Source organism: Procambarus clarkii, chromosome 82 (genome assembly GCF_040958095.1).
Source record: "Procambarus clarkii isolate CNS0578487 chromosome 82, FALCON_Pclarkii_2.0, whole genome shotgun sequence".
NCBI classification, from domain to species: domain Eukaryota; kingdom Metazoa; phylum Arthropoda; class Malacostraca; order Decapoda; family Cambaridae; genus Procambarus; species Procambarus clarkii.
In genome coordinates, this window is record NC_091231.1 from 7,177,768 (window position 1) to 7,187,614 (window position 9,847).

Sequence of the window (9,847 nt, forward strand, 5' to 3'; positions counted from 1 at the left end):
GCGTGCCGAGGCTCGACCCCGTCCCTGTGTCCTCACCCTGCATCAACATCACACACTTATTTTCTGGGTATAATTTGCACACCAGCATTCACAAACTCTCTCTCACACACACACACACACACACACACACACACACACACACACACACACACACACACACACACACACAGGGGCCTGGTGGATAGCGCGCAGGACTCTTAATTCTTTGGCGCGGGTTCGATTCCCGCACCAGGCAGAAACAAATGGGCAAAGTTTCTTTCACCCTGAATGCCCCTGTTACCTAGCAGTAAATAGGTACCTGGGAGTTAGTCAGCTGTCACGGGCTGCTTCCTGGGGGGGGGGGTGGGTGGGTGGGTGGGTGTGTGTGTGTGTGTGTGGAGAGAGGAAAAAAAAAGTAGTTAGTAAACAGTTGAGAGGCGGGCCGAAAGAGCAAAGCTCAACCCCCGCAAGCACAACTAGGTGAATACACACACACAGTCGCCAGGCCCCGTGTGTACTCACCTAGTTGTACTCACCTAGTTGTGTTTGCGGGGGTTGAGCTCTGGCTCTTTGGTCCCGCCTCTCAACCGTCAATCAACAGGTGTACAGATTCCTGAGCCTATCGGGCTCTGTCATATCTACACTTGAAACTGTATGGAGCCAGCCTCCACCACATCACCCCCTAATGCATTCCATTTGTCAACCACTCTGACACTAAAAAAGTTCTTTCTAATATCTCTGTGGCTCATTTGGGCACTCAGTTTCCACCTGTGTCCCCTTGTGCGTGTTCCCCTTGTGTTAAATAGACTGTCTTTATCTACCCTATCAATCCCCTTCAGAATCTTGAATGTGGTGATCATGTCCCCCCTAACTCTTCTGTCTTCCAGCGAAGTGAGGTTTAATTCCCGTAGTCTCTCCTCGTAGCTCATACCCCTCAGCTCGGGTACTAGTCTGGTGTGTGTGTGTGTGTGTGTGTGTGTGTGTGTGTGTGTGTGTGTGTGTGTGTGTGTGTGTGTGTGTGTGTGTGTGTGTGTGTGAGAGAGACTACGACGCTTGGGGGTCGTAGTCCTAAGGGTCCGAGTTTGATTCCCGGCCGAGGCGGAAACAAATGAGCAGAGTTTCTGTTCACCTAGCAGTAAATAAGTACCTGGGTGTTAGACAGCTGCTACGGGCGGCTTTCCAGGGATGTGTGTGTGTGTGTGTGTGTGTGTGTGTGTGTGTGTGTGTGTGTGTGTGTGTGTGTGTGTGTGTGTGTGTGTGTGTGTGTGTTAGGCTCCTAGCCTTTCGAACGTTCTTAGATTAATGCAATGACTCATTTCTCATGCTTTCATCATATTTACATATAACACCTTGAATCTAATTAACTTAAACGAATTGTACGTCTTACCTGATCTACTTATTGACAGCTCCGATCCTGAAAAGTTCTTTCCGGTAGCCCTGTGACTCAATTGCGACTAATTTCCATCTAAGACCCCTCGTTCTGCTTTTACTAGCTTTGAACAATGCTGCTTTGTCATCCGAGCAGGACCGGATCTGCAGGTACAACATCCTCCTCCCCCCCCCCTATCTCCATTGGTCAAACTATTATGTATTAGCGATAAGACCTACCATTAATGTATAATGACTTACTGTAAAATATAGCTCTTGAAATAGCACTTTCTCTGTAACTAGCTGACATTGTAACTATAAGGTGTGAAGGATAGATGAAATTGTTTATGTAATAATCTAAGATGAGGTCTGATAAAGACCTTTTGTGCCCTCTGTAATGCTTTTTGCGCTACCGCTCATAGGATGGGTATGAGGTGCACAATAAACTAGCCGCCTCCGGTGGCAACAAAAAACATGCTTCCCCCATCATCCAGGCAGGACCTGATCCGCAGGTACGACATGAAATAAGTGTGCTCAGTACTGCTAAACATTAATGTAGGCATAGCGGCAAGAGGTTTGGCCTCCTGGATTATTATGCAGGTCTAGAGTTGAGTCTACCACTGGATAACACTAGCGCGCTCTTACGTCCATTTACCAGGAAGTACTCTGCATGAAACACTTGTTAAACCCTGCCCCGGAAGTACCCACAGCACGTGTTCTTCTACGGTACATATTCATATACTCGTCTTCCCAATTGAAGATCATTAGAGACTCATGACATCCTTACGTTTGAAGACTAACAAATTCTTTTAACTCTTTCCATCTCTTTCTTGCCCATTAAACTGTTGACTACTTTTATGCTTAGAGATCTTTCGTGACGCGTCTAAGCCTCCAGCTTCCAGCCATGTCCTCTCGGCCTGTTGCTCTTGGAGCTGTCGTCCCTTCCCCTCGTTATCTGTTCCGCATTCCTTCCTCATTGTCCGATACCGCAGCCCGAATCTTGATCTTGTATTTCCTTTCATTAACAAGCTTAGGTGCAAGGTGCTGTACTGCTACCATAGTCCATACGAGTGGCATCAGGGTGCAGGTCTACCTGATGTCCCTATCTCAATAGGAGGGAGTGTAGCCTACTGACTCATCCAACTGACTTGCTGTTAAATTCCAGAAACGACAAGAAAACAGGTAGTGGACTGTGTCTTATATAGACCACTGCCACAGCTACCCGTCCTCTCGAGTTCTCACAACGCCACAAAAATGGTGTTCTAAATTGACTGAATTTAAACTAACAGAGGACCCACGCATAGAAAACGGGACAACTCGTCAATTTCACAAGCCGCTACGATTTATAGTACATCATATTTTGCCCATTGGTGATACGTCAAAATGACAGGCTGGACCGAGTAACTTCCAGTCTCGAAAAAGAGCACTCTGCTTTCTTATCAGTCTCTTATATACCAGTTTTTCCATATCACCGAGCATGAACCGTAAACCGCAAATGTTATACTTGATCCTGCCTCGCAAGAACTTTAATATTGCGTCTACTGAGTAAACCTCCTGCCTGCCTATCCACACACAAAAAAATGTGATCAGAATGTATTATTCAGAATGAATGTAATAATATTACAGTATTATTAATATTAGAGAATGAATTGAATATTACAGAATGAATGTATTCTTAATTTTCTTGCATTTTATGTCTATGTGAAACATTAAAAACCTCATTAAATTCACTAATGCTTGGTCCACAAAGCTTTAAGAGTGTCTAATCCAGTTTACAAGAACAACTTTCTGCATACAGAAATAAATATAATTATTATTCTCAAATTCAGTACATTGGTCACACCTATTTTGTCCTCAATGCCCAACATCAATAACCTATCATTTGGAGGGTGGGTCTCGTGAATATAGTGATAAAATAGTTCACGTCGTTTTGGGGCCAATAAATTTAACATGAAGATTTGCCCATATTACTCGCCAGTTGAAAAGTGGATATGCCTCCTCTACTCTAGGAATTCTATATGGGAGCAGATCATCATACACGTGTTTACTGTTCATCATTAAAAAATATTCAACACTACAAATCAGCCTGAGAACATCAATTTCACAAGAATAAAAGTGAGGTGACAAAGGCAAGGTCAGTACACTCTGGCATATGTACCAAGTAGCTAACACGTATTTTACAAAAATAATGCCCTAACGCATTTACACTATTCATTTGTATAATCTTCGTTCTAAAAAGTAACACATAAGATATCCAATGACTTATGGTATACATTCAGTTTCCCTATTTCACCGTCTTTCTTACTTAATGTAGTCCGTTTAATTGGTTGGTATTACTACCTAACAGGCAGCAGCCTGCCAGGTAGTACGCCCACACTAGAAACAAGTTTTCAGTTGTCCATTGTAGATAAATTTAATATCCTGACCCTAGAGTGGCTTTGAACATATTTCAATTTCTCTTCCCTTTCTTTCTTTCTTCTCTGCCGTACATGTATACATTAGAGCAAAGTGGGAGGTCCCCTGGGAAGCTTGTCAAGAAAAACCCAGCACAAGACGCCCCCAAAGAGCAGGCGCCGCCCCAGTTAACGAGAGGAGCAGTCTATGTCTCTATGGTGTGGGTGCCGGAAAACATTATTCTAACATAAGTGAGCAAAGCACGGTTGCGTGGTGACCACCGGCCAGGTCGGACGCTCCTGAGGTCTCTCCGCACTGGCTAGTGTTTACGTTGGGTGACTGCTGGTTTGCCCTGCTGGTGGTGGTTTGCCACTGACAGGGTGACGTTTGCCTTAGCCATGGGGTCGTCTCGCCTTCCAGTGCAGAGGACATTGTCGGCTGGTCTGGCATTTACGGTGCCGGTGGACCATCCATTGGTTGGTGTCGCCCTGGTGGACGTGCTTCATGTGCAGCTGTCGGACCTGGTGGGCATCCAGCTGCTTCAGGGCCACCGTGCTGTGGTCAAGTTCCGCCTCCAGGCTGCCTTTCAAGCGTTTCTCGAGCGTTGTGAGGGGCGTGTTTACCCTCTCCCTGATTCAGCTGGCTCAGTTAAGGTGGTGAATCTTAGTGTCACCTTGACGTCTGTGGCGGTGCATGGTGCCCCCTTCGAATTTCAGGACGACTTTTTAACCTCCTGTTTTGAGCGATTTGGGACAGTGTTAAGTGTTCGTTGGAACAAGGTCGTTGCCGGGCACTGTGTTGGTATGCTTGACGGCTCTCGCACCCTGACAATGTCGCTGAAGTGTAGTGTACCGTCGTCGATGTCCGTGTTGGGATACACGCTCCGCTGCCAGTATCGGGGTCAACCGCGCACCTGTTATCGGTGTGGTCACGAGGGTCATCTGGCTGCGGCGTGCGACGTGGGAGCAACTGGTCGGGTGCATGTTTTTCGTGCGGAGGATTTCCCGCCCTTGTTACGTTCGGACGGTTCTGAGGACGGAGTAGGTGCTGTGCCTGAGGCGCCTGATTGCCTGTCTGCTGCTCCGCCTGTTGAGGCGAATTCTACGGCCTGTGCGACACGTCTGATGACTGCTGTGGCCACTGGGGTTGTTGAGCCGGTGTGTGTGGGTGTCGGGCCGTCGCCTGAGCTGCGAGTAGTGCAGGATGTCCCGGTGGAGGTCCATGTCCCGCCCCCGCCTGTGGATGTGATACCGGCTCCCGGGAACGCGGGTTCTGCTGTTTTAGAGGGGGTGCTTCGGCAGGGGGAGGTGCCTGCCGTGCCTGTGTGTGTTGGTGACTGTAGTTCTGCTCTTTCCATCCCTTTGCAGAAGCGCGCGCGTCGGTGTTCTGAGGCTGTTTCCCTGGATGATGTGGACAGTGTGGGTGATGTGGCCTCTGTGGACTCTTCGGACGGTGCGGGTGTGGCCTGTGTGGATGTGAAGATGGTGGCCGTGCCTGCGGCGGGGCCTGCTGGGCGTGGTGTGGTGCGGCCTGTCTCGAAGCGTTCACGGCGGGCTCGGAGTCTCTCCCCTTCGTGGTGTGCCTTGGGAGGAGGTGGGGGAGTATGGTGATCTGGCGCCTCCCGCCGAGGATGATGGTGCTGTGAGGGGCTCCGAAGTTGCTACCTGTGCCTCACCTCCTGCGTCTCCTGCTGTTGGATCTCCGCAGTGGGGGGTTGTGCCTGATGATCGTGACCTTGTCGTGCTGTTGCGGAAAGATGTGCGCCAGGGGGCCTCGGCTCCTGTGCCCGGTGGTGGGGTCGGTGCCGCGCCTGCCTCCCCTGCTGTATCCCCTCCTTCCTTGCTCCGGTCTGGGGATTGCCTAGTCCCGTCTGCTGGGGTCGTGCCCTGTGAGGGTCCGGAGTTGGGCCCTTATCGAGATGCCCGGGTGCTTCCGATCCCGTGGTGCTCGTCCACTGTCTGGGTGTCGCGGGTGAAGGAGTTTGTGTATAGGGTGCCAGATAGGATGTCTCAGCCGAGGGCGCCGCCTGGTGGCCGGCTGCCTGCTGACCTGCGGGTGATTTGGGAAGCGTACTGCTTGCGCTTTCCGATACACAAGTTTCCGGAGAAGTATTAGTTCCCGTCTTGCGCACACTGCTAAGCCGTGCGTGGGTCAGCTGCCACCGTGACCACGACGCCCCGCCCCCCGGTGCGGGGTGTCTCCCTCTAACGTTCGCCTCTGTTTTCGTCGCCTCTCCTCTCTCTACGGCCCATCACATCTACCGCTTTTGACTTTCTTCTCCTAACCGTCGACGCGTCTCCTTACGTCTGTCCTGGTGCAGTTATCGGGAGGGTTAACCCTTCATGCAAACTGCACCTATTCTCAAGAAGAAGAAGAAGAGCAAAGCACTGCGAGAGAAAACATTGAACATAATCAGTTGTGACTCTTGTGTCAGCCCGTCATCGTAAAGAAAGACCAAACTCCATTCCATGTACTCGGCAAACCCCCCGTTTATGCAACCCGTCCTCGCATACAAAGATCCAAACTCGGTAATCCAGCCGCCAAACCTCCTGTTTATAAATGAAAAACGGTTTACACACAACTCATGACGTCCGAACACTTCCGGAACAAGTGCTTCGCTGACGACTGTTGTTCGAACTACAAAACTAACTGCTTCACCCACGTGCTACAAATACAAATGATCGCCAACAGAACTTAAACCCCTAACCTTGCCAATGCCTAAATATGCACAATATACTAATATATAATAATATTAATTTATATTGGAGAAAATTCCCGTTTTGAATGAACAGCATGTTAAAATGTATGAATGTGTCTTTGGGGAGTGCCCCTGGAATGGATTGAACCAAATGAACCCGTCCTCAGACTTGGTCTGAGAACGGGTTATAAAGTAAAGCAATATCACTCTGACGTCAAACAAAGAGCCGACACATGGCGTCATAAGCCTCCTCCCATTGACTACATTAGGTCATGTAACCTCAGCAGCATTATCGACATATGACGTCAGAACCCTATTAGGAATCATCGTGTTTCACTGAAATAATACATTAAAATTCAGATACAAGCCTAATGACAGCCGGTGATAACTAAGCCCATCTTCTTAAGCGTCCACAACGTCGCTAAACTGATGTGCTAAATTGCCCAAAGCTAACCTAACCCGAGGACCCACGAATTGAAAACGGGACATCACATCAATTTTGCGAGCCGCTATGATTTGTTGTAAATCAGATTTTGGCGTTAGGGAATATATACGTCTAAATGTGATGGCCTGTTATAGAGGACAGGGGTGATTACTCCTGGAGCAACCTGTCCTCTTAAAAAGAACGTCGCTTTTGGCCAGTTTGCCCGTATGGCGAATATGGACGTAATTTGAAAATTAAAAAAAAAAATTAATATAAATTTGGGATTTTTTTTCAACAACAGTAAGTTAAGGGTCCTCTGATAGGTTAGGTGGGCAGGGAATTCTCATAACGTTTCAAAATGGCATGAAAAACGTTTATGGAAAGAATCCTTTTCTAAGCTGGCCGAGTAAGCCGGACGACTCGGGTTGCCTGGAGCGCCGTCGCTAGGACAACCGTCCTCCAAATATAGCGTCGCATTTTGACGTATTCTCTACTTAAGAACAAAAATTGTCGTACTAGAAAATGGTAGCGGCTCACAAAAATTACACTCTCCCGTTTGCTGGGTAGGTTAGGATAGGGAACTTTAGTACGGCAGTTTTTTTACGTTAGGAAATCTTAGGAGGACGGGCTGCGTCTCTTTTAGTGGCAGTAATGCGAGTCAAGTGAGGGAGTGAGTAGCTCCCATACATCACTCTTATGTTGTAAATTACTGATCAACCGATAAGCATGCTTTAAACATGTATTTCGTGACTAAAGAAAACTCTCACCGAGAACAAATGTTCACTTCTTGGTGTGTATATATCCCCTTGGATTGTACTTTATCAATGAATATGTCTAGTGCTAGCCACTGTGTATGCACCATCACAGAGCCGTTCATGTTTAGAAAATATTGCGAACCGTGCGATTTTTATGGACTTGTTTATCGTCAATAACCGGATGTGCGAGGTTTGGTGGTCCCGGCTTTAACGGGTGATAACGAGTTTACACTACATTGACAAGGCGAGGCTACAGGAGACCTGCTTATTATATTCCCACAGCGGGAGGGCGTGCGGCGTGTGGGGCCTGCATACCCAACACCTCATCAACAGCCCCCATCAAGTGGCGGGAAGTGCAAAATCAGTGACACCTTATCTAATTGACATAATTGTAAATATATAAACATGAACCGATTCAAAATTTAATTCGCGGAAACTTCAAAATAAAACTTCTGCTCGAAACGCTTTGCGTAATAGTGGCTTTAGGCATTGTATGTACTAGCTCTATCTATAAATTCATCAATATTTGTATCACCCCTTGTATGTATGTACTTTACCTAAATAAACATTTGAATTTTTTGAATTTTGAAAATAATGTGGAACTTCGTCGACTTTGATCAAGGTGTTGATTGTTTAATATTACTAGTGGTATATGTTTACAGCCTCGCGTGACTCTCCAGTTCTAGCTACTATGGATGGATGGTCTACAACATATAATCTGCTGTACCCAAAAAAAAAGAGAGATCCACATTCTGTACTATTGGTACACTAATGAGGTATACTAAAGTGCATTCAAAACACTGCAGCATTTTTTTCTTCAACTTCAACTATTTTAGACCTAAATAAGCAATCCTAGGCCTATTATGTGAAATCTTATGCCCTATACAGTGCATATACATGTTCGGCGTTGCCCGAGTCTGTCAGTCTCTTCCTCCGAACCTACAATCCCAGAAAGCAAGGTAATAATCTGCGTTACTTTTACATATATTTCCCACCTCCCATCCCGCCCCTCTTCCAACTTTCCCCCTCTCGTCGTTCCCCAATCGCCCTTTATTTAGAAGCGTATCCGGTGGTGCCCGGGTGCCGTCTTCTTCACCTCGTCGTCCCCCACCAGTAGAATTGGTGTATCTCCCACTTTTTCTTAAGTCCTCTTTCCAAGCTGTGTTAAGAAGTTTCTTTCTACAACGTCCACCAATTTCGCTCCCCACGTTTCTACCCCACTATGGGGATTTCTGGTTTCCTATTTTACTAGGAGCACAACCCCGTGTTGTCTTTGCTTGATTTCTTTCCTTATTACTTGGAATCCCCCTGGAAATGTTGCATCAGAAATCATGTCAATTATTTTCGTTTCTACGATTGCAATCAAAGCATTTTCACTCTTATTTCCAACTCCATAGGCGTTCGTGAACCATACTTTAAAGCTCTTATTGGACACCCTATTCCCAGCACTCTTAGAGGCAGCGAGTGGATGGGGGAGGCTGTGGTTAAGTGGAAGGAAAGGGGGGAATTATGGAAAGGCGCCAAGCCATTACGACTAATAGCACGTGGAAGGGGTCAAGACAAGGATTTTGGGATGTTGCCCACCACTTGGACGGTCGGGGATTGAACGCCAACCTACATGAAGCGAGACCGTCCAGCCCAAGTGGTTGGGTGGAAGTCAGAAGTGTGTGGGAGTCGTAGTGGATGTGGCCCAATGTGGAGGGTCAGGGATTTGGAGGGGGTTAGAGGTGGGCTTGGGGTCAGGGAGTGGGCCGGAAATCCTCTCCACTTCCTTCCCGAAACAAAAAATAAATAAAATCATCGTTTGGTTTTACTAGCCGTTTAAACAAATATTATTGAAGATTAATTTATCATTATTTAAGATACCAAAATGCTATATATTTACCAAGTATTAATATTTCCCTAACAAATTAAAAAGAAAAATCAATTTTTTCCCAGAATTTACTATGTAACTTTGTAAAGGTTACCAATATCACTTAATTAAATAAGTCATTGAAAAGTACATAAAAATAAGTTGTGTTTAATTAATCTCATTATGGTTTATGCTTTCACATGAAAATAAATAAAATAATAGTTAGCCTTTTTCCCGCCAATTATTACACTTTCGTCGGTGAAATATGTTTAAAAATATATATTAACTATGTCCGATTTCCCTCAAATAAAGCTCAAAATTTAGTTAGAGGAAAAGGTTTTCCTTGTGGTCGAAAAATTAAAATCAATTTTTCATTT